General features: G+C 52.7%; 1 protein-coding gene across 2 annotated transcripts in view; it reads left to right on the forward strand.

Moving 5' to 3' along the window:
• Window positions 1–11712: 11712 nt before the first annotated feature.
• LOC144944072 (protein phosphatase 1B-like) overlaps window positions 11713–25743 on the forward strand; it is a 30452-nt gene continuing 16421 nt past the window's right edge. For both annotated transcript variants that reach the window (XM_078872128.1, XM_078872129.1), the window contains exon 1: window positions 11713–12098. The gene's annotated coding sequence lies outside the window, so the exon portion shown is untranslated. The remainder of the gene's footprint in view (window positions 12099–25743) is intronic.

Here is a 25743-nt window from a genome sequence, read left to right on the forward strand (position 1 = left end):
CATGATGCCTTGAATAAAGGTGTCAGTTTTGTACCAGTTTAAAAGGGTAAAAACCTACTACTAATATGCTTACAGTTATTAAACAAAACATTGGTGGGTGCTAAGTGTGGAACATTCATGGTTTGGACTCGCCTCTCCACTCACAGTGGCAGCGTGTGACCAACAGAGGGCACAGTTCAAGAGAAATTGAGCCTCATTCCTACAACCCAAGGGCATTTGACCATTGAAACCGCCAGTAAATTCTAATTTTGAGTAATGTATTCTGATATTGTGTACGTGTACGGCTCTTTTTCTCAATCTACTGCTGGATGAGGGTCTCCCCCAGGCATTGTGGGTCATGGGAGCTATTTGATCAAACTTCACCGGGTTGGTCAGTGCGAGTTGGGTGGATATACTATGAGAGCTCATGATACATTACATAATTCATTATGTGGCCCTTCAGTTTTCATAGTGCCCCTTCAGATTATCATGCTATGTGTAAATGCTTTCTAATGTTTCTATCAACTTCAAGTAATGCAATTGTGTAAAGTAAACACGTCTGACAGGTGAGCACCTCATTCTGTACGATTACAATGTGGCTTTATATGGCATCTCAAGATCATGGTAAGAAACATTTGACGTATTTATTTTATAGACAGAGGCAGTCGGTCAGTCACGAGCAGCAACAACAAATGGAACGGTGTTGAGCCCGGACTTGAACGGGGTTCATGGAGCCGACAGCACAGATAGCAGGAGGTTTAGAGTGAGGGGAGGGGTAGGGAGTGCGTGGAGGGGAGTAGAGTGAGGAGGGAGGTAGGGGAGTGCGTGGAGGGGAGTAGAGTGAGGGGAGGGGTAGGGGAGTGAGTGGAGGGGAGTAGAGTGAGGGGAGGGGTAGGGGAGTGCGTGGAGGGGAGTAGAGTGAGGGGAGGGGTAGGGGAGTGCGTGGAGGGGAGTAGAGTGAGGGGAGGGGAGGGGTAGGGGAGTGAGTGGAGGGGAGTAGAGTGAGGGGAGGGGTAGGGGAGTGCGTGGAGGGGAGTAGAATGAGGGGAGGGGTAGGGGAGTGCGTGGAGGGGAGTAGGGTGAGGGGAGGGGTAGGGGAGTGCGTGGAGGGGAGTAGAGTGAGGAGGGAGGTAGGGGAGTGCGTGGAGGGGAGTAGAGTGAGGAGGGAGGTAGGGGAGTGCGTGGAGGGGAGTAGAGTGAGGGGAGGGGAGGGGTAGGGGAGTGCGTGGAGGGGAGTAGAGTGAGGAGGGAGGTAGGGGAGTGCGTGGAGGGGAGTAGAGTGAGGGGAGGGGTAGGGGAGTGCGTGGAGGGGAGTAGAGTGAGGGGAGGGGAGGGGTAGGGGAGTGCGTGGAGGGGAGTAGAGTGAGGGGAGGGGAGGGGTAGGGGAGTGCGTGGAGGGGAGTAGAGTGAGGGGAGGGGAGGGGTAGGGGAGTGCGTGGAGGGGAGTAGAGTGAGGAGGGAGGTAGGGGAGTGCGTGGAGGGGAGTAGGGTGAGGGGAGGGGTAGGGGAGTGCGTGGAGGGGAGTAGAGTGAGGAGGGAGGTAGGGGAGTGCGTGGAGGGGAGTAGGGTGAGGGGAGGGGTAGGGGAGTGCGTGGAGGGGAGTAGAGTGAGGAGGGAGGTAGGGGAGTGCGTGGAGGGGAGTAGGGTGAGGGGAGGGGTAGGGGAGTGCGTGGAGGGGAGTAGAGTGAGGAGGGAGGTAGGGGAGTGCGTGGAGGGGAGTAGGGTGAGGGGAGGGGTAGGGGAGTGCGTGGAGGGGAGTAGAGTGAGGGGAGGGGTAGGGGAGTGCGTGGAGGGGAGTAGAGTGAGGAGGGAGGTAGGGGAGTGCGTGGAGGGGAGTAGGGTGAGGGGAGGGGTAGGGGAGTGCGTGGAGGGGAGTAGAGTGAGGGGAGGGGAGGGGTAGGGGAGTGCTTGGGGGGGAGTAGAGTGAGGAGGGAGGTAGGGGAGTGAGTGGAGGGGAGTAGAGTGAGGGGAGGAGTAGGGGAGTGAGTGGAGGGGAGTAGAGTGAGGGGAGGGGTAGGGGAGTGCGTGGAGGGGAGTAGAGTGAGGGGAGGGGTAGGGGAGTGCGTGGAGGGGAGTAGAGTGAGGGGAGGGGTAGGGGAGTGTGTGAAGGTGAGTAGAGTGAGATGAGAGGGGATAGAAAAGAGAGTACGTGGAGGGGGCTAGGCAGTGACCAGCTAAACATTTTATTGCCAAAAATATTGGTTTAACTTATTTTGAAGTCGATGAGGAGGTGAGGGATGAGGGGAGGTGAGGGATGTGAGGAGGTGAGGGATGAGGGGAGGTGAGGGATGTGGGGAGGTCAGGGATGTGATGTGGTGAGGGATGAGGGGAGGTGAGGGATGAGGGGAGGTGAGGGATGTGAGGAGGTGTGGGATGAGGGGAGGTGAGGGATGAGGGGAGGTGAGGGATGAGGGGAGGTGAGGGATGTGAGGTGGTGAGGAATGAGGGGAGGTGAGGGATGTGAGGAGGTGAGGGATGAGGGGAGGTGAGGGATGAAGGGAGGTGAGGGATGTGGGGAGGTGAGGGATGTGAGGAGGTGAGGGATGAGGGGAGGTGAGGGATGAGGGGAGGTGAGGGATGTGAGGAGGTGAGGGATGAGGGGAGGTGAGGGATGAGCGGAGGTGAGGGATGCTGGGAGGTGAGGGATGAGGGGGGGTGAGGGATGTGGGGAGGTCAGGGATGTGAGGAGGTGAGGGATGTGAGGAGGTGAGGGATGAGGGGAGGTGAGGGGTGAGGGGAGGTGAGGGATGTGAGGAGGTGAGGGATGTGGGGAGGTGAGGGATGTGGGGAGGTGAGGGATGAGGGGAGGTGAGGGTGAGGGGAGGTGAGGGATGTGAGGAGGTGAGGGATGAGGGGAGGTGAGGGGTGAGGGGAGGTGAGGGATGAGGGGAGGTGAGGGGTGAGGGGAGGTGAGGGATGAGGGGAGGTGAGGGATGAGGGGAGGTGAGAGATGAGTGGAGGTGAGGGGTGAGGGGAGGTGAGGGATGAGGGGAGGTGAGGGATGAGGGGAGGTGAGGGTTGAGGGGAGGTGAGGGATGAGGGGAGGTGAGGGATGTGGGGAGGTGAGGGATGAGGGGAGGGGTGAGGGGAGGTGAGGGATGAGGGGAGGTGAGGGATGAGGGGAGGTGAGGGATGAGGGGAGGTGAGGGATGAGGGGAGGTGAGGGATGTGGGGAGGTGAGGGATGAGGGGAGGGGTGAGGGGAGGTGAGGGATGAGAGGGTGGTGAGGGATGAGGGGAGGTGAGTGGTGAGGGGAGGTGAGGAATGAGGGGAGGTGAGGGATGAGGGGAGGTGAGGGGTGAGGGATGTGGGGAGGTGAGGGATGAGGGGAGGGGTGAGGGGAGGTGAGGGGTGAGGGGAGGTGAGGGGGTGAGGGTGAGGGGTGGTGAGGGATGAGGGGTGGTGGTGTGGTGAGGGGGAGGTGAGGTGGTGGGGGTGGTGAGGGGTGGGATGTGGGGTGGTGAGGGTGAGGGGTGGGTGGTGTGGGTGGGGAGGTGGGGGTGGTGGTGTGGGTGAGGGTGGTGAGGGGAGGTGTGGGAGGTGGGTGGTGTGAGGGGTGAGGGGAGGTGAGGGTGAGGGGAGGTGTGGGGTGGTGGGGAGGGGGTGAGGGGTGGGGGTGAGGGGTGAGGGGTGGTGGGGGTGAGGTGGGGTGAGGGGGAGGTGAGGGTGAGGGGTGGTGAGGGTGGTGAGGGTGAGGGGAGGTGGGGGTGAGGGGAGGGTGAGGGTGTGAGGGGTGGGGTGAGGGGGTGTGGGTGGGGTGGGTGTGGGGTGGTGGGTGGTGAGGGGTGTGGGGGGTGAGGGGTGAGGGGAGGTGAGGGGTGGGGGAGGTGAGGGGTGTGGGGTGGTGAGGGGTGTGGGGTGGTGAGGGGTGAGGGGAGGTGAGGGGTGAGGGGAGGTGAGGGTGTGGGGAGGTGGGGGTGAGGGGAGGTGAGGGGTGAGGGGAGGTGAGGGGTGAGGGGAGGTGAGGGATGAGGGGAGGTGAGGGGTGAGGGATGTGGGTGGTGAGGGGTGAGGGGAGGTGAGGGGTGAGGGGAGGTGAGGGGTGAGGGGAGGTGAGGGATGAGGGTGGTGAGGGATGCTGGGAGGTGAGTGATGGGGGAGGCCGTAGCGAGAGCTACAGTCGTCCAGTCGGGATGTGCTCAAGGCACGGATGAGGGTCTCGTCGGCAGCTGGGAAAAGGAAATGGTGAATGCGGGAGTCAGCAGACTGCTGTGCAGTGGCTTGCCTCTGTTGCCTTGAGCTCTGGCTCCTGAGGACAGCAAGTTCATTGCCGTGCTGCGACATTAAAGGGGCCTCTGTGTCTGCATGGGTCTGGCTGGGAGATGCTAAATGCCGCAGCTACGTCGATATTTACCCCTGCCTCCATGGAGCTAACGCCCATTCTATTGCCAGAGCCTTTGACGAATGACTCACTGGCTATTTTTATTCCTGGTACAGAATTGTCCTTACAGATTTATGCATTATAGAGATGTTTTGAATGCAATAACTATATCCCGCGCCTCCGATTACCACGGTTGGTCATATACGGTGCGAGATAAGTCAACATTGAAAAAATATTACTTTGGAAACACTTGGTTTACTGCTACATATGTGCGTACTGTACTGTTATTTGAATTCTAACGGTCCTATATTATTTCATTGGCGTGGAGTGGTTAGCGCACCGTGCTATGTACGCATGTATGTTGAACTTCTTTTCGCACCGCACGTGGCCCAAGTTCAAGTTCATTTTTTAGGTATAGCCCTGTGAGCCATTCGGCTCTTGAATCGGGTGCAACCGCAACAAACAGAAAACATGAACAAGAAAACATCTTAAAGTGACTATGTGACTAAGTGCAAACAGAAAATCCAAGAAAAGACGGCAAAATATTGCAGAAAAAGCACCGTACACCAACGCTGTGTGCAAAAATCCCAGTGGGATGCAAGTCAAACAACAACAACCACAATACAACTTAGATTAAGGCCATCAGTCTAACTCCGTACTACAACAAACAAACATGGCCAAACCAAAAAACATTTTCGAAATCACCAAGATAAAGCCATAAAAGCAATGAAACAGTGATCATAGGAACGGTGACCGAATTTTCACAATAAACGACATAAACAACACGCTAATCAGAGGTGCGGGGCAAGTGGCTTCTATGGCTAACAGTGGCGAGTGACATCCGAACCTGTCTGAGGCCCTCAATTAACCAACCAACACACAACCATCACTGTGAAGCTCAAAGCATGTCGGGGCAAGCATCATCGCACGTTGATGTTAACGTCAGCCGCGGAAAATATTTATCAACTTTGTTGCTCGTAATTTGATCAATATATTTGCACCTACAAATAATATCTTTGTAAACGTGAACATCTTCTCGGGTGGCGGAGGGCTAATACCTACTATAATCACACACGAATGTCTGTCCTTAACGCTCGTGACGTCACTCCACATTGACCAGCCCCCCTCATTAATAATCATGAGCAGGTGACGTCACTCCACATCGAACAGCCCCCCTCATTAATAATCATGAGTAGGTGACGTCCTCCAAATGGACACCCCCCCACTCATTAATAATCATGAGCAGGTGACGTCACTCCACATCGAACAGCCTCCCTCATTAATAATCATGAGCAGGTGACTTCACTCCACATCGAACAGCCTCCCTCATTAATAATCATGAGCAGGTGACGTCACTCCACATCGAACAGCCCCCCTCATTAATAATCATGAGTAGGTGACGTCCTCCAAATGGACACCCCCCCACTCATTAATAATCATGAGCAGGTGACGTCACTCCACATCGAACAGCCTCCCTCATTAATAATCATTAGCAAATGGACACCCCCCCCACCCCCATTCATAATAATTAGTGGCTGACGTCACTTCACATGGGGGGCCGAGGCGCCTCCTTCCCCCTCCTCGGCGTCAACTCACAACCCTCACTACAAAGGCAGAACCCTCACGTCACGTGATCTCCGTCACGCTGTTGAGACATCAAAGTAAAAAGGACGTCATGATGAACAAGGGATTATAACCTTAAAATGAAATAGGTCTGTGTCACCGCGCCCTTACAAATTGCACACGAATTTATGCAATGAATATCACGTCGCGGTTTGCTTTTCGCTTGCAAGTTTCAGATTTACAGTAATACACCCGTCCTTGGACAGGCAAAATGGGTTACAAATAAATTTGGAATTAAAATGATTGTGGCCTAATCCCAAAAACAAATATTGCTCAGCACGGTGAACTATGTGGGTGATTCTTTACCTAATCTAAATAAAGATTCTGATTCTAGTGGATTTTTTAAATAAATAATAAAATTACATTTCACCATTATAACGTTTAAACAAATAAAGTTATAGTTACAAGTGTGCGTACGTACACAGATATACCACAGGAAGTGTTACTGTTGTGTTTGACTGCATAGAGACGGATAGCTTTTGAAAACAATACCAAGCATCCTGACATTAAACCCTCTCGTTTCCACTGCGCTTTTTTAGGATTCAATGAAATGCCATTCCTTTTGTAACGTTTAACGTTTCACTCGATGGAGAGACCATGTGACTGCTTGGTTCTTGGCCTGCAATTGCTCCTGCTTCATCTGCGACAAAGCAGTGGGACGGCATTGCTCTGGTACGTCAATTAACAAACTTTACCCATAAACGTGGTGCCAACCCGCGCGCGTTTACAGCACGTTCTCGAAATAACGTGGTCGGATCTATCGTGTACCGCAAATAACGGAGTTTTGGGGAGACCGATAAAAAAGAGGAATTGGAAAAATAAGAAAATCACACTCCTTGCACTGCATGGCATTGCATTGTGCATTCCAGAGGCTATCTTCTAATTTTCAGTCGTTTCAAGTCAGGTTTTTACCCTTTTTTATTTTTGGGAATATTAAAAGGCAATAATATAGAACACAACAAAGGCTGCAATTGGGCTACATTTTTCTTCGTGGAAATATGAATGGATTTTGTTAAGAAAACAAATATAACGGGGCATGCTATCCCTGAATTAGCTCGGCATTTCGAGGGCACTTATGTAGGGAGGCAAGGGGAGCACATGCAAGCATGTGCAAGCATGCTAACAAAAAGGATTTCAAACATATGAATGTACATTTGTTTTCCCACTTTGTATACATTGGCTGTGATGAGTCTACTATGGTGTTTTATTTTCGGCAGCCACGCAGAGGGAAGATACAGATGTTCCATGGGTCAGCGAGGTGTGGCAGGGTGTCACGAGGTGGCCCGTCCAGCAATCCAACTCCGACCCCCCTGGAATACCGTATTTCGGGCAGATGCAGTCAGGCCTCATTTATATCTGCACAAGCGTGGCCGTGCAACTGTGAGCCAACTTCCATGTTCGGGCAGAGCAAAAAAACGCATCGTAATCGGGATTATAATATCCACAGGCAACCTCATTTAATATAAATAACAAGACAAATGTCAAGACAAGATTTGCATGTTATTATAAACACGTTATTTACAAACTATTCCGCGTGTAAAAAAATACGCGGGATAATATATTGCGTGTATTTATTTCCAGGATTCTTTTGTGCGCGGTCAATTTTTAATGCACGTGATTTAATAAATGGCTGTGTTTTGGGAATGGGGTAGAAGGATGGGTGTTGTGCGAGAGGAGGATTGAGAGCTCAGGTTTCATGAAGCTGGGCTAAATTTAAAACAGGGCGCACAGCAACCACTAAGTGAAAACAAACACAAGGGTGGCAGGCATGCATGCATTCCCAACTCTGTGGCTAATGGGAGGGCCCTGGAAATCCTCATCCATCATAAAGCCACCTGAGAAACTGCAAGGCCCATATGCATCAGAAATCTGCTTTCTGTTCCAATAAAGCATAATCAATCAAAAAAATATGCATACAGTGTGCAACTCAAGCAGGTGTAAAATGTACGTATATGTTTCATGTTGTAATATTATCATACGTTCAGAATGTGTTCCTGGGTTCCGTTAGATTGTATTCGCCGAGAGTAGAAGTATCCCTGGGTCTGCGAAACCACGTTCAATTCTTTGTTGACTGTTTTTTTTCTCGCTGCCCTCGATGACATCATTCGGATTAAATTTCCTCGTGCATTTTATGCAAATACTACCGAGCATGTGGGGATGGAGTGCCCTGCAGTCATTGCAAGCATGTGTTGTGTTTATGCCAGAGTTCTCCCTGGTTATTGTCAGCACACAGAAAACCCAACGATAAATTATCCGGCTAAATACTGATGCCATGAATAATACATTGGCTCTGGGGCCCTAAATTAATGATGCCCCCGTCACAAATCTATACCCCATAGCGATGGGGAATGTTATTTTAGCAACAAGACATACGGCATTGTTAATATTGCAGTCCCTAAACATTTCAAACTCGCTTAAAAAATTCAGATGATTTCGTGAAAAATTCAGCGTTTACAAAAAACGTAATTCTGAGGGTATAAATGGAATTTGTGTATAAACTGCATGATAACCCGTTTAGCCATTTGCCGCTATTGCATGTATGCATCCTATGTGCTGTTGAGCATCGTAGGGACAGGTCGGAGCAGATGCAGTGTCTGGGTGGAGGCATATTCTGTAATGTGATTTAGGCTCTGGCTGTTCGTGCAGATGACACAGAGGTGGGTGGGGGCAGTTAATGGTTGACAATACAAACACTGAAATGTATAGGGGTTGGGTCAACACTTGAAAGTAAAAGTAATGCATGTGCGACAGAATTTTTTAAATATGAATTACAATAACAAGCTTATTGTTCCCATGAAGTAATCCCTCGGGGAGAGATTTATTTTTTTCACGGCAAATAACGGAAGTAGCTCTGTGCTCATTTCAGAAGATCAGGGGTGTCATTAACCCTAATTCCCCCTACCAGCGTGATGACATCACCGTTGGGCCCGCCTCTGCCTCGCGTCAATGCTTCCACTGCGGCAGAGCCGCAGTGGAAGGGTAAGCGTGGTGACTCACGAACCGTGGCCAATACCATCATTTTCCTTTTAGCAATTGTTAGAGATGGATATAAATACACGTGCCGTTGTAAATACCGCATTGTATGTCGCACACATTGGAGTGTGCGACACGCGCATGTTACCCACGGGCAGGGTTTAGGGGCCGTCCATAAATGACGTCACGCGATTTTGGACGATTTTTTGCCCCCCCCCCCCCTAGTCACACGGCGTCACAAAAAGTCAGACCCCCCCCCTCAAATATGACGTCACAAAGCTCTGCGCCATTGTAGTGCGTATTTAATGTGGCGCTGCACTCTGATGTTGTAGGAGAAAACATTTATTTAAAAGTATACTTAATTAAGTAGAACGTGTTGTCTATATTTATTTAAAGTTGCGCATTTTGATGCGACGTCACATTTTTCAACCCCCCCCCCCACTTCATCACACGTCGTCACAAATGTCTGACCCCCCCCCCTGGTGCGTGACGTCATTTATGGACGGCCCCTTATTGTGCGAGTTTGTGATGCTTTTGGATATCATCTCAAATACGACAATCGAGTTATGTTTGTATTTGGTGAAAACTATCTTAAGATTTACACGTGATGGAGTATTTTGTCAATGGAAGGGCGAATTCACGTGTTTTGTCCAGTTGGGTGGCTCAAGGGAGATCGATTTGGCTAATGGTGGTTGGTCTAAGTCAGGGATCGGTGACCAAAATAACGATAATTTTATTGTTTGTTGAGATTCCAAATAAATTAAACTGAAACGAGAAGAGCTATTTTTTGTTCCAATTCGGTCAAAAGAAACCCTCAACATTTCAAGAGCCGCAATGGACTGCGTGGTGAATACGAGATGGTGGTCCTCAACAAAGAAGGGTCATGAAGCGGTCCTCAAAGAGCCGCATGCGTCTCCAGGGCGACAGGTTGTCGGCCCCTGGTCTAAGCCAATCAGCACAAGCGTGAGGGTTCTCGCTGGTTATGCGGATTAATAAGTAATATTTTTTAAAATCTTTTTTAAAAACACGCTTTTATGAAATGTACTAATAATGGCAGAACACCACGACTCCAGGAAGTGGCCTCGAAGTTTGCCATAACGTTTAGACCCAAGCCGAAAGTGGACAATTAGACCCAAGCCGAAACATAACATATAAAAATGATGGTTTAAAAATATATAATTTTTCTTTTTTATGATAGAATATAGTATTATCATCAGTATGACATAAGTATACCAAGTTAGCAGTCGATAGCACATTGGAAAGTGGGTAAATTTTGAGTTACAAGATTTGAGGATACAACAACAACAACAGACGGAGTAAAATAAAAGCGTGTAATAATAAAAACTACAAACCAGGCAAGATTTCAAACAGATGGGGACTACCACGACTTGCCATTGTAGCCAGCATAGACTCAGTGGACCCCCTGCCCAAGGCGTGTGTCTCTACGCCGTCTTGGAGAGATGTCTGCAGTTAGTGGCCACCGCTGGTTCACGATTTTAAGTTGAAGCATGAAGGGTGCAAGTGGTGGCTGCCCCGTCTCCAGGTGCTGGGTCGTCTCAGGGCAAGATGCCTGGGATAGCCTGACCGTGGTGCTTGTTCAGCGGGTGTGCATGCGATGGCAAGACAGATCTCTCTCAAGCTGGGTCAGTGGCACACCAAGATGAACCTTTTTTGGAACGGGGAGCTAATTGTTTTTCAGCCTGGAGTGCTGAATCGTGAGCGGGTTTTCCTGACACTGATTCTATTGCCGATGAAACACCCATTATGGAATGCTTATTCGGTACGTAATCAACGCGTATGTGCCGCGTTCAGTATTGGAATCATTAAGTCATTCAGATTTAATTTAAAATTACAATTCTGAGCAGTAGGTGTCTAAAAATGACAGGGTGGGTGCCAACTGTCCATCGTATCCGCCCCTAAGTGTGCTTCTGAGTGAGGTGTCGTCGGCAATGTGTGAATTGGTAACTTGTGTTATATTTTTATTGTGTTGTTTTACATTTTGTGAAGCCCACTCCCCCAAAATTACTGTAAATGCGACTTTTAAAGCAAACAAAAGCGAATTATATAACCATTAATTATGCCAGCTTTTTTTTATGAACTCTGAAGCAATTACATCAGTATAACGTGATGCAGTTGATTCACGCTCTCACAATGAAAGGCCTTGATAAAGTATATTTAAAGTTGTATAAACACGGTACAGCAACCATCAAAACATCTGGACATCTGTGAAAATAGCTTCACATCCCATCGGATTCCTCCAGTCTCAATCGATTGTGATAACCATTTATGACGGTGGGCACAACATCTCTTAGGAAATTAGATAAAGTGGCAAAATACAAATGAGAAGCCCATTCTGGCAAGGCACGCCCTCAACCCAAGGATAGTCACAGAAAAAAAAACAAATAAAACACATTCTGGAACGATGACTGTGAGAAATAAAGGCACGTGCAGCCACACACCACGGGCAAATGACGAGACTGTGGGCAGAATCAGAATCTGTATTTAAACTGAGAGGAATCTGATGGAGATGGAACGAGATGGGTCGATTTTGACAATCACCATGGGACGCCTCCCCCCCCAACAATTGTGGGGGAGGGGCGATGGCGATAGTGGGAGGGGCTTGTTGTTCCCGGAGCTCGTTGCCATGGACACAGCCGCCCTTCGCCCATTGGCCCTTGCGGAAAAGTCACCGCCCGAACTTCCGGCGGTTTTGGTCGTGACGTCAGTCTCTCACCCCCCTCCCCTCCACGCAACCTCCTGCCCCGCCCCTCCGTTTTTATGCCCCGCCCCTTTTGCCCCGCCCCCCCCAACCGGCACCGTCCGCCCCTCCCCCACGCGGCGCGCGAGGCCGAGCGAGGAAGGAGTCGAGCAAGGGGAGTGAGGTACTCGCGTGTCGCTCGCTCGCTCGCTCACTTTGAATAAACCCCACAAATACCCCCCCCCACCGCCTCTCTCTCTACCCCCCCTCCTCTCTCATCCTTTCTCTCTCTCTCTCTCGCTCTGTCCGTCGCGTCTCCTCGGCGTGTCCCCCGGACCCGCGGAGTCTAAGACGCATGAGCGTTGTTGTTGTTGGGGGGGGGTGAGCTGGTACGGAAGTGGGGATCGATCGAAGTGGACACAGCCAAGAGCGGCGGGCGAAGAGGATCGCAAAGTCCGGGGGTCAAGGGGTCGCAAAGTCCGGGGTCGACGCGCAGCCGAGCGAGTAAGTGGAGCGGAAGGGCCACCACCACCACCCCAACACCACCACCACCCCAACACCACCACCCCAACACCACCACCACCACCCCAACACCACCACCACCACCCCAACACCACCACCACCACCCCAACACCACCACCACCCCAACACCACCACCACCACCCCACCACCACCACCACCACCCCAACACCACCACCACCACCCCACCACCACCACCACCACCCCAACACCACCACCACCACCCCAACACCACCACCACCACCCCAACACCACCACCACCACCCCAACACCACCACCACCACCCCAACACCACCACCCCAACACCACCACCACCACCCCAACACCACCACCACCACCCCAACACCACCACCACCCCAACACCACCACCACCACCCCAACACCACCACCCCAACACCACCACCCCAACACCACCACCACCACCCCAACACCACCACCACCCCAACACCACCACCACCCCAACACCACCACCACCACCCCAACACCACCACCCCATCACCACCACCACCACCCCATCACCACCACCACCACCCCATCACCACCACCACCACCCCATCACCACCACCACCACCCCATCACCACCACCACCACCCCATCACCACCACCACCACCCCACCACCACCACCCCACCACCACCCCACCACCCCACCACCACCACCCCACCACCACCACCCCACCAAAACTAATTCCCGCATCAATTCGTTCGCAGCGAGATTCATTAATTCACTCCGTGGACTTTCATTCACTCATTCGTTCCTTGTGTTCGTATACTCGGCCACACGTTCGTTCATTGAGTTACTCATTCACTTACAAACTCGTTCTCGCATTCACTCATTTTCCCCACAGGCTCCTTCGCTCGTTCTTGTTTTACACGAGTCTAGCCACCTCGACTCATTCACTTAGTCGTTCACGTGTATCCTCATTCAGTCACTCATGCATTCATAGACTCATTCGGTGACTTATTTACTTAAATGTATACTCGCTCATTCACCAAGCCATAGATTATCTCACGGTTCGACTCATCAAGTCACTCGTGTCCCTGCAGCCTCGTTCAGTGGCCGAGATAAATTCACTCTTACGGACTAATTCACTCAAGTTATTACGTAATCTCATTCACGTATACTCTTGAAACTTTTCATTCACCTGTGAACTAAGTGGCTTACTCGTTCACTTCCTTTACACTCGCTCTGCGTTATTCACTCGCATCCAATCGCTGACAAACTCGTTCCCACATTAATTAAATCACACATCCATTCGCTCATTCGTAAACTCATTCGCGCGGATTCAGTCATTCACCTCGAATCCTCTTCTCTAGGACTCCTTTTTTAATTCAATCACTTCTAAACTGCTAAGTTAATTTACAGACTAACCTGGTCACTTACCAACGCATACTTTCACTCATTCACACTCACCCCACCACCACCGCCCCACCACCACCACCACCCCACCACCACCACCACCCCCCCACCACCACCACCACCCCCCCACCCCCATCACCACCCCCCCACCCCCATCACCACCCCCACCCCCATCACCACCCCCATCACTACCCCACCACCACCCCACCACCACCCCACCACCACCCCACCACCACCCCACCACCACCCCACCACCACCCCACCACCACCCCACCACCACCCCACCACCACCCCACCACCACCCCACCACCACCCCACCACCACCCCACCACCACCCCACCACCACCCCACCACCACCCCACCACCACCCAACCACCACCCCACCACCACCCCACCACCACCCCACCACCACCCCACCACCACCCCACCACCACCCCACCACCACCCCACCACCACCACCCCACCACCACCCCACCACCACCCCACCACCACCCCACCACCACCCCCACCCCACCACCCCACCCCACCACCACCACCACCCCACCCCACCACCACCACCCCACCACCACCACCACCCCACCCCACCACCACCACCCCACCACCACCACCCCACCACCACCACCCCACCACCACCACCCCACCACCACCACCACCACCCCACCACCACCACCCCACCACCACCCCGCCACCACCACGAAGGGTCGTTCAGACACTTTTAAAACTAATTCCCGCATCAATTCGTTCGCAGCGAGATTCATTAATTCACTCCGTGGACTTTCATTCACTCATTCGTTCCTTGTGTTCGTATACTCGGCCACACGTTCGTTCATTGAGTTACTCATTCACTTACAAACTCGTTCTCGCATTCACTCATTTTCCCCACAGGCTCCTTCGCTCGTTCTTGTTTTACACGAGTCTAGCCACCTCGACTCATTCACTTAGTCGTTCACGTGTATCCTCATTCAGTCACTCATGCATTCATAGACTCATTCGGTGACTTATTTACTTAAATGTATACTCGCTCATTCACCAAGCCACAGATTATCTCACGGTTCGACTCATCAAGTCACTCGTGTCCCTGCAGCCTCGTTCAGTGGCCGAGATAAATTCACTCTTACGGACTAATTCACTCAAGTTATTACGTAATCTCATTCACGTATACTCTTGAAACTTTTCATTCACCTGTGAACTAAGTGGCTTACTCGTTCACTCCTTTACACTCGCTCTGTGTTATTCACTAGCATCCAATCGCTGACAAACTCGTTCCCACATTAATTAAATCACACATCCATTCGCTCATTCGTAAACTCATTCGCTCGGATTCAGTCATTCACCTCGAATCCTCTTCTCTAGGACTCCTTTTTTTTATTCAATCACTTCTAAACTGCTAAGTTAATTTACAGACTAACCTGGTCACTTACCAACGCATACTTTCACTCATTCACACTCAAATTCATTCACTCTTATTTCTCACACGGACTCATTTACTTACGCATTTGCTTACTCGTTCACGCACATACTCTAAAATAATGGGCATCATCCCCCCCCACTCATCTTGCACTCGACTCATTCGGGTAACGCCGGCCAGCCAACTCATTCCCCCCCCCCGAACGACGATTCCCGAAGTCGTTCGCTCAAACCATTGACTCAATCGCTTTCAGACTTCACTCATTCACCAACTCGTTCACTCCAGTCCGTGGTGCTGTAATCCTTTGGTGCAGCTGTGTAGTTGCCCTGTGTACACACACACATAAACACGACAAACAGCACCCTGCTCTTAAGGTGACGGTGTAATGCCCTCTTGCTACTCCAACCCCTCCCAACACCCAACACCAACTCGCGCTGACCGCAGTGGTGAAGTATGGCCACTTAAGTTAAAATAACCCCCTACCAGCCACACATGGCGGGGAGGGCCCTCGATCAGCAGGCAGCAGTGGTGACGAAAACGCGACGCATTCGTCAGCAATACTGCTGTGGTTCTCTCAATGGGAAACGTATGGAATGGGCGACGTTTCAGGCAATGACCCTTAACAGAAGAGTGGGCAAATCGTGGAACGGACATCGGGGTTCATGTCCACGACCTGTACTCGAATTTGACCTATTGGGCAGTAATCAACTTAAAGAGTCAGCGCTTCTTGAAACGGAGGAGTAGGAGGAGGAATCATAGCGAAACTACGCGAACCCGTGGCTATCAACATTTGCCGCAGTACGCAAGAAGTAGAAAAATACCCGCGTGGAATGATTTTCGCGACTCAATTTGCACGCCGGAATACGGATGGCAACGTGCAATTGACGGCATTGGAAGAGTGTGGCTGGGGACTTAATGTTCCAGACATTGTGAGCAGCTGAGAGAAGGTGTCACTCCCCCCCCACCTTCTTCCGCACATCTTAGCGTGCAGATTCAATTCAGCATCTCGGGGTACCGTGGCACAAACAAGCACAACCCCATAGCAGATCAAGATCGCCCTCGTAGGTCATCAACTCGTACTTTAGATTTTAAAAAATCTATATACAAACAGCAGGCTCTGAAGTCGAGAGGTGCATTGCATTAAAACGTTGCCTACACGTGTGTGAACAGGTGGTTCTGCCGTGCTGTGCATGTACAAAGGATCAGCCTGTTGTCAATCAGCTGCTTGATGATGACCTCTCCGTACGGGTCGTAGTGTTCTACCTAACTTTAGTGTGTGCACGTACGTTGAACTTCTTTCGCGCCGTACGTAGCCAGGCGTGCTCATCGGAGGTGCGGGCGGGGTGGAGGGGGGCCACCAAACTAAACGCAAAAAGAAGTTTAAAAAAGAAATGAGTTTTCAATCGATAAGTGAGGACAACGGGCCAATGCGTGTTGGTGAAAGCGCAGAGTATATAGACTTTGGAGCTTGACATGCAGTGAAACAAATTGATTTTGCCGTGCATGCCCTGGCCACTGTGCAGACAGCCCCCACGAGTCGTCACGAGCCCTAAACGGGGTCGCCCTTCCACCCCAAGCACTGTCCAGGCCTAAACCTGCTTAGCTTCCGAGGTCTGACAACTAGTTTCAAGGCAGTGTGAATTGCCATCGAGTAGAGAGACACGGGACTGTTGTGTTTGTTGGGAGAGCCGAGTTTTGATTCCTGCGAATATTTTCGCGTGGTGACTTGAGCCACACCACACAGGCTCTCAATATGCTTCATGGGTTGTGCAATAAACGGCGCCATCGAATGTAGAATGGATGAAGAGTTAAACACGTTCCGTGAGTCGAGCAAGGTTGTTTATACGACCTTGGGGAAAAGACACGAAGTGGGTTGCAAGCGCAAAGAGATCGAAGCCGAAAGAGAAAGTGTTGTGACTTGAAGTGTGGCGGTGATTGAACGCAGTGGTTGGATGAGATGAAACGGTGAGTCTGGCCGGGCCCGAGTTCTCAAAACGTGTGGATGAATCACGGAGTTGACGTGAACAGTGACCCATGGCAGTAGCGATAGCAGAGCGATAAGGTGGCGACTGACCGGCAGCGTGAGCGTATCGTGCCTGTCGTGAATCAAGAGGAGTGCTTCAATTCACGTGAGCTGTGGGACACGGGGCTCCCCCCCCCCCCCCGATGACAACGCCGTTCCCAACTTCACCACCGTCTCAACTTTGTCCGTGACAGACGGAGACGTAGAGAGAGAGAGGGGGGGAGCGAGACACGGGGAGATTCCACAGGAGGGGGGGGGGAAAGAGGGACTCTCGCATTGATGAAGGCACCACGGCATGAATGAGGAGGGTATCGAGATCCGAGGAGTGTGTGTGGGGGGGAGGTCAAGATATTTGTGGCGGAGGCTACAGATGCCGTGCCCCGCCAAAGGCGGTCATGAAAGCTTGTGACAGATTCGAGAAACACGAGCGGGGAAAGTTGAGCCCGCGGGCGGGCAAGGCAGGACAGAGCGAGGCACTGCCGCCCCACAGGCCAAGGGGGAGTGGAATTGTTGGTGGAGGTGGCGGTGTGGGGTGTGTGTGGGGTGGTGGAGTGGAGTGTGTGTGGGGTGTGTGTCGGGTGTGTTTGGAGTGTGTGTGGAGTGTGTGTGGAGTGTGTGTGTGGGGTGGTGGAGTGGTGTGTGGAGTGTGTGGGGTGGTGGAGTGTGTGTGGAGTGTGTGGAGTGTGTGTGGGGTGGTGGAGTGGTGTCTGTGTGTGGGGTGGTGGAGTGTGTGTGGTCTGTGTGGGTTGTGTGTGGTGTGTGTGGGTTGTGTGTGGGGTGGTGGAGTGGAGTGTGTGTGGGGTGGTGGAGTGGAGTGTGTGTGGGGTCGTGGAGTGTGTGGGTTGTAGGTGGTGTGTGTGGGTTGTGTGTGGGGTGGTGGAGTGGAGTGTGTGTGGGGTGGTGGAGTGGTGTGTGTGGGGTAGTGGAGTGGTGTGTGTGTGGGGTGGTGGAGTGGGGTGTGTGTGGTGTGTGTGGGTTGTTTGTGGGGTGGTGGAGTGGAGTGTGTGTGGGGTGTGTGTGGGGTGGAGTGTGTGGGGTGGTGGAGTGGAGTGTGTGTGGGGTGGTGGAGTGTGTGTGGGGTGGTGGAGTGGGGTGGAGTGTGTGGGGTGGTGGAGTGGAGTCTGTGTGGGGTGGTGGAGTGGAGTGGTGTGTGTGGGGTGGTGGAGTGGAGTGTGTGTGGGGTGGTGGAGTAGAGTGTGTGTGGGGTGGTGGAGTGGAGTGTGGGGTGGTGGAGTGGGGTGGAGTGTGTGGGGTGGTGGAGTGGAGTCTGTGTGGGGTGTGTGGGGTGGTGGAGTGGAGTGGTGTGTGTGGGGTGGTGGAGTGGTGTGTGTGTGGGGTGGTGGAGTGGTGTGTGTGTGGGGTGGTGGAGTGGAGTGTGTGTGGGGTGGTGGAGTGGTGTGTGTGTGGGGTGGTGGAGTGGAGTGTGTGTGGGGTGGTGTAGTGGAGTGGTGTGTGTGTGGAGTGGTGTGTGTGTGGGGTGGTGTGTGTGGGGTGGTGGAGTGGTGTGTGTGTGGGGTTTGTGTGGTGTGTGTGGGGTGGTGGAGTGTGTGTGGGGTGGTGGAGTGTGTGTGGGGTGGTGGAGTGGAGTGTGTGTGGGGTGGTGGAGTGGAGTGGTGTGTGGGGTGGTGGAGTGGGGTGTGTGTGGGGTGTCTGTGGGGTTGTGGAGTGGTGTGGGGTGTGTGTGGGGTGGTGGAGTGGGGTGTGTGGGGTGTGTGTGGGGTGGTGGAGTGGGGTGTGTGTGGGGTGGTGGAGTGGAGTGTGTGTGGGGTGTCTGTGGGGTTGTGGAGTGGTGTGGGGTGTGTGTGGTGGTGTGTGTGTGGTGTGTGGGGTGGTGGAGTGTGTGGGGTGTGTGTGGGGTGGTGGAGTGGGGTGTGTGTGGGGTGGTGGAGTGGGGTGTGTGTGGGGTGGTGGAGTGTGTGGTGTGTGTGGGGTGGTGGAGTGTGTGTGGGGTGGTGGAGTGTGTGTGGGGTGGTGTGGAGTGTGTGTGGGGTGGTGGAGTGTGTGTGGTGTGTGTGGGGTGGTGGAGTGGTGTGTGTGTGGGGTGGTGGAGTGGAGTGTGTGTGGGGTGGTGGAGTGGAGTGGTGTGTGGGGTGGTGGAGTGGTGTGTGTGTGGGGTGTGTGTGGTGTGTGTGGGGTGGTGGAGTGTGTGTGGGGTGGTGGAGTGTGTGTGGGGTGGTGGAGTGGAGTGGTGTGTGGGGTGGTGGAGTGGGGTGTGAGTGGGGTGTCTGTGGGGTTGTGGAGTGGTGTGGGGTGTGTGTGGGGTGGTGGAGTGGGGTGTGTGGGGTGTGTGTGGGGTGGTGGAGTGGGGTGTGTGTGGGGTGGTGGAGTGGAGTGTGTGTGGGGTGTCTGTGGGGTTGTGGAGTGGTGTGGGGTGTGTGTGTGGTGTGTGTGGGGTGGTGGGTGTGTGGGGTGTGTGTGGGGTGGTGGAGTGGGGTGTGTGTGGGGTGGTGGAGTGTGTGGTGTGTGTGGGGTGGTGGAGGGTGTGTGGGGTGGTGTGGAGTGTGTGTGGTGTGGGGTTCTGTTTCTCGAGTCACGCGTCTGACCCCGCGGCTATTTCAGGCCCCGCACGCAGCCAGCTGGCGGCGCACTGTACGCGGCGCGTGCGTTGCGCCGCGTACAGTGCGGTGGGTGCCCGCGACATTGAGCGGCGGGGGAGAGCACGTGTCCAGCAGGAGGAGGGGTGAGGGGGGGCTGGGGGTGAGGGGGTGGCTGGGGGTGAGGGGGGGGCTGGGGGTGAGGGGGGGGCTGGGGGTGAGGGGGGGGCTGGGGGTGAGGGGGGGGGCTGGGGGTGAGGGGAGGGGGCTGGGGGTGAGGGAGGGGCTGGGGGTGAGGGAGGGGCTGGGGGTGAGGGAGGGGCTGGGGGTGAGGGGGGGGCTGGGGGTGAGGGGGGGGGGCTGGGGGTGAGGGGGGGCTGGGGGTGTTAGTCTTTGTATAGCCGTGTATGTGTATGGCTGTGTTTGTCTTTTGTCTGTTAGTGAGAGTGTGTGTGTGGCTGTTCAAGTGTGTGTACGGCTGTTCGTGAGAGTGTGTTTATGTATGGCTTAGTGGGAGTTATGTATGGCTGTTAGTGAGTTGGCACGGTAGAGGGCACAGGTGGTGCATCGGCCAGTCATCTCAGTCATCCCATGGCACCTGGGTCTGTCCCGTGACCTGCCAGCGGGCGTTCGACACTTCACGTGGCCTTGACGTGCACATAGCCTGGCACATGCACCGTGGTGACGTCGCCGCAACTTAGTGGCGAATGGCGGTTGTTGTGCGTGAGTTTGTCGTTGTGAGTGTCGGTCTGTCTAGCTGTGTTTCAGTGTTTGTGTGAGCACTTGCCCCTACAGTCTGTTAAAGGCTATAGGGGGGGATATTTGTGTTTATATGGCTATGTGTGAGTGTGGAAAGTGGTAGTGCAGTAGTTAGCACGCTACCCTACAAATCCGACAACCCCAAATCCGACAACCTGAGTTCGATTCCTCGTCACAGCCAACACCGGTGATCATAATCTGAACCAGTCCTGGGCCTCCCCTAGGTCGACTCAGTCTCAAGTTAGTACCTGGTGCGATTTGTAAACATCGCCACTGGGTTGGCACGTGCCCCAAAAGGTTTGTGAGTAATTGTGTGGTTGAGACAAACATCTTTGTACGTGTGTGATTATGTGTGATTTTGTGAGTGTTTGCGTACTGCGGCAGTTGCCCTCCAGCAACAACAACGGAGGGTAGAGCGGCAAAGACGCAACAGGTTGACACAGTGGGAGGGGGGGCACAGGTGGTGCATCAGTCAACCCAAAACACATGGGTCTGCCCCGTGACCTCTTGCCCTCGAGCCTCCGTCATTTTGCGTGGCCCCAAAGTGCACCTAGCCTGGCACAAGCGCTGTGGTTGACATCACCACCACTTAGTGGCGGCTGTTATGAGTGGCTGTGAGTGTTTTGATGTCTTTTTTGTCGCAGTGTGTCTGACTGTTGATCTATTTACGTGCGTGTCTTTGTGTATGGCTGTGTTTGAGTGTGTCAAGATTGGCATATGTGGAGGAGGCTCGTGAAGGACGCTCCTGGGCAGTTGGAGGCAGCCGCCCTCCTGCAACAATGGAGGGCAGATGAGCGATGCTCACAATAAACGAGCGGCTAGAACGCAGGGAATTTGCAAAGCAGGGAGCACACTTGTGGTGCATCAGCCAGTCAGTCTAGTAAATCAAGCCATGGCACCTGGTTCTCTCCCGTTACCTGCGAGCGAGCCAAAAACAGTTCACATGGCCCCAAGGTGCACCTAGCCTGGCACAAGCCACATGGTGGCACAGTCTATGTTTTTCTTAATGTGAGTCTGTGTGTGTCTGAGTGCGGGGAGTGGTGGTGCAGTGGTTAGCACAATGCTAGCATTGTGCTAACCCGAGTTCCGATTTCCACTTATGATCAATAAGAGTGGTGGATGTTAAACCGGTCCTGGGCCTCCCCCAAGTATCTGGTGCTGTGTGTAAATAGTGATTTGGCCAACCCCCACCCCTTCATGTGCCATGCCGGCCTTCATAGTTGCTCGCAAACAGCACTTAACCCCAACCGTCTTGTTATGTTAAAGTCTATCCGGGGGATCATTGTATTTGTGTGTGTTTATGGCTGTCTTTGTCTGGCTGTGTGTGAGGGTGTTGGTGTCTATGTTAGTGTGTGCGTGAGACGGAACAACGTTGTGCGAGTGTGTGAATGTGCCTGTGTGATTGTGCTTTAGTGGCTGTGTGTGAGTGTGTGCATGTGTCTGTGTGATTGTGCTTTAGTGGCTGTGTGCGAGTGTGTGTGTGTGCATGTGTGATTGTGTTCTAGTGGCTGTGTGTGTGTGTGAATGTGCCTGTGTGATTGTGCTTTAGTGGCTGTGTGCGAGTGTGTGAATGTGCCTGTGTGATTGTGCTCTAGTGGCTGTGTGCGAGTGTGTGAATGTGCCTGTGTGATTGTGCTCTAGTGGCTGTGTGCGAGTGTGTGAATGTGCCTGTGTGATTGTGCTCTAGTGGCTGTGTGCGAGTGTGTGAATGTGCCTGTGTGATTGTGTTCTAGTGGCTGTGTGCGAGTGTGTGGATGTGCCTGTGTGGTTGTGCTCTAGTGGTTGTATGCGAGTGTGTGAATGAGCCTGTGTGATTGTGCTTTAGTGGCTGTGTGCGAGTGTGTGAATGTGCCTGTGTGATTGTGCTTTAGTGGTTGTGTGCGAGTGTGTGAATGTGCCTGTGTGATCGTGCTCTAGTGGCTGTGTGTGATTGTGTTCTAGTGGCTGTGTGCGAGTGTGTGAATGTGCCTGTGTGATTGTGCTCTTGTGGCTGTGTGCGAGTGTGTGAATGTGCCTGTGTGATCGTGCTCTAGTGGCTGTGTGCGAGTGTGTGAATGTGCCTGTGTGATTGTGCTCTAGTGGCTGTGTGTGAGTGTGTGAATGTGCCTGTGTGATTGTGCTCTAGTGGCTGTGTGCGAGTGTGTGAATGAGCCTGTGTGATTGTGCTCTAGTGGCTGTGTGCGAGTGTGTGAATGTGCCTGTGTGATTGTGCTCTAGTAGCTGTGTGCGAGTGTGTGAATGTGTCTCTGTGATTGTGCTCTAGTGGCTGTGTGCGAGTGTGAATGTGTCTGTGTGATTGTGCTCTAGTGGCTGTGTGCGAGTGTGAATGTGTCTGTGTGATTGTGCTCTAGTGGCTGTGTGAGTGTGTGAATGTGCCTGTGTGATTGTGCTCTAGTGGCTGTGTGTGAGTGTGTAAATGTGCCTGTGTGATTGTGCTCTAGTGGCTGTGTGCGAGTGTGTGACTTTGCCTGTGTGATTGTGCTCTAGTGGCTGTGTGCGAGTGTGTGAATGTGCCTGTGTGATCGTGCTCTAGTGGCTGTGTGCGAGTGTGTGAATGTGCCTGTGTGATTGTGCTCTAGTGGCTGTGTGTGAGTGTGTGAATGTGCCTGTGTGATTGTGCTCTAGTGGCTGTGTGAGTGTGTGAATGTGCCTGTGTGATTGTGCTCTAGTGGCTGTGTGCGAGTGTGTGAATGTGCCTGTGTGATTGTGCTCTAGTGGCTGTGTGCGAGTGTGTGAATGTGCCTGTGTGATTGTGCTCTAGTGGCTGTGTGCGAGTGTGTGAATGTGCCTGTGTGATTGTGCTTTAGTGGCTGTGTGCGAGTGTGTGAATGTGCCTGTGTGATTGTGCTTTAGTGGCTGTGTGCGAGTGTGTGAATGTGCCTGTGTGATTGTGCTCTAGTGGCTGTGTGCGAGTGTGTGAATGTGCCTGTGTGATTGTACTCTAGTGGCTGTGTGCGAGTGTGTGAATGTGCCTGTGTGATTGTGCTCTAGTGGCTGTGTGCGAGTGTGTGAATGTGCCTGTGTGATTGTGCTTTAGTGGCTGTGTGCGAGTGTGTGAATGTGCCTGTGTGATTGTGCTTTAGTGGCTGTGTGCGAGTGTGTGAATGTGCCTGTGTGATTGTGCTCTAGTGGCTGTGTGCGAGTGTGTGAATGTGCCTGTGTGATTGTGCTCTAGTGGCTGTGTGCGAGTGTGTGAATGTGCCTGTGTGATTGTGCTCTAGTGGCTGTGTGCGAGTGTGTGAATGTGCCTGTGTGATTGTGCTTTAGTGGCTGTGTGCGAGTGTGCCTGTGTGATTGTGCTTTAGTGGCTATGTGCGAGTGTGTGAATGTGCCTGTGTGATTGTGCTTTAGTGGCTGTGTGCGAGTGTGTGAATGTGCCTGTGTGATTGTGCTCTAGTGGCTGTGTGCGAGTGTGTGAATGTGCCTGTGTGATTGTGCTTTAGTGGCTGTGTGCGAGTATGTGAATGTGCCTGTGTGATTGTGCTCTAGTGGCTGTGTGCGAGTGTGTGAATGTGCCTGTGTGATTGTGCTTTAGTGGCTGTGTGCGAGTGCCTAAACGTGTGTCTGTGAGGAGTGCGAGACAAAGGTCTAAGTGTGTGACTGCGTGTAAGTTTGAGTGTCAGTGTGTAAGTGTGTGTTTGTGTGTTAATCTGGGCGCGTGTGTGTGTGGGGAGCGGTAGTTCGATTCCCGCTCACGGCCAACACCAGTGGCGATTATCTGAACCGGTTCTGGGCCTCCCCTAGGTCGACTCAACCTCCAATGAGTACCTAGTGCGGTGTGTAAACATCGCCACTGGGGAGACAAAGGCGGTCGGGCGTGGTTGGTGGCCACCCCACCCCCTCGTGTACCATTCCGGCCTTCATCGGTGCTTGCTAACAGCACTTGCCCCTACAGTCTGTTAAGGCTATAACGGAGGATCTTTTTTCTTGTGTGTGTATCCTGGCGTGGTGCTGGCATTAGCGTGCACATAACCTGGCACAGGCGTCGTGGTGACGTCCACGCCACTTAGTGGTAAATGGCGGTGGTTGTTGTTGGTGCTGACCACCCACCCCCTCGTGCGCCGTGTCGGCCTTCATAGGTGCTCCCTAGCAGAAGTTTTCCCCAACAGCCTGAAAAAGGGTTTCCTCTATCGGGTGTCTCGTGTTGTGTGGAGTTCTTGCGTGAGCGATATGGGCTGCACGGGAAATCGTTGTCTTTGCTTATCTGTGCGTATGAGTGTGTGTGTTTGCGCGTGCATGTGTGTGCCTATTTTTCGTGTGGGAGTAAGTGTGCTAATGCACGAGAGTGTCTCTGATTTTGGGTGTTTTTTTGTGTATCGTTTGCGGCTGTGTATCTTGTGTGTGTTACCCATGTGTTTTGTGTGTTCCGTACGTGTGTATCTTTGTAATGCCACCATTTGTATTTACTTTGTTGCTATTTGTCTGATTGTGTGTGTGTGTGGTTTATGTCAGTGTAACTTTTGTGTTTGTGTCGCTGTGTGTGTCTTTGGGTGTGGTGCTGGCCACCCACCAACTCGTGTGCCCGTGCCGGCCTTCAAAGGTGCTCACTAACAGCCACTTGTTCCTCCAGTCTGTCAAGGCTATACGGGGGATCTTTGTTTTTGTACGTGGGGAGCGATGGTCTTGTTATTTGCTGTTAACCCCGGTAACTTGAGTTGGATTCCTGGAAAGTAAACATCAGTTACGAGTGGTTTCAGAACTTATCCTGGGCCTCGCCGAAGGTTGATTCGAGCACTTTCCGCAGTGCATACACTTCAAAACTGTGAAGGCAAAAAGGTGGCCAGGCGTGGCGATGGCCACACAACCTCATCGTGTGCCGTGATGGCTTTGATAAGTGCCCGCTATCACCACTTACCCTCAATGTATGTGTGTATTGCTGTAGGGGAATTATGTTTGTTCTATTTATGTTTGGAGGTCTGTGTGTGTGTGCATGTCATCGGTGCTCGCTTAACAGCACTTTCCCAAACAGTATTTTAAGGCTATACAGGGGATCTTTGTATTTGTGTATGTCTGGGGGGAACGGTGGTGTAATGGTTATCACGCGTTGAACCCAGAGTTTGATTCCCGCTCGCGGCCAACACCAGTGTGGCGATTATCTGAACCGGTCCTGGACCTCCCTTAGGTCGACTGAGCCTCAAGTTAGTACCTGCTGCGATTTGTAAACATCGCCACTCGGGAGACAAAGTAGCCAAGTGTATTGCTGGTCTTCAAAGGTGCTCTTTAACATAACCCGCACCAGAAGTCTATTTAGGCTATATGGGATTTTTGGTCTTTTTCTGCATGTCTGTGCCTGGGACTCGCACTCACTACGAAACAAGCAGAGTGTGCCGGGCGGCTAAAACGCAGGGTTGGCACAGTGGGAAGCGTCAGTGGTGCATCTGCCAATAATCTCAGTCAACAAAAACCTATGGCTCCTGGGCCTGTCCCCATGGCCTCCTACCAGTGACCATTCAGCACTTCATCTGGCACCTAACCCGGCACAAGGGTTGTGGTGATGTCACCGTCTCTTGTTTTTTTGTGTGTGTGTCTGTGTGTTGTCCATATGTGT

This window comes from Lampetra fluviatilis, chromosome 33 (genome assembly GCF_964198595.1).
Source record: "Lampetra fluviatilis chromosome 33, kcLamFluv1.1, whole genome shotgun sequence".
NCBI classification, from domain to species: domain Eukaryota; kingdom Metazoa; phylum Chordata; class Hyperoartia; order Petromyzontiformes; family Petromyzontidae; genus Lampetra; species Lampetra fluviatilis.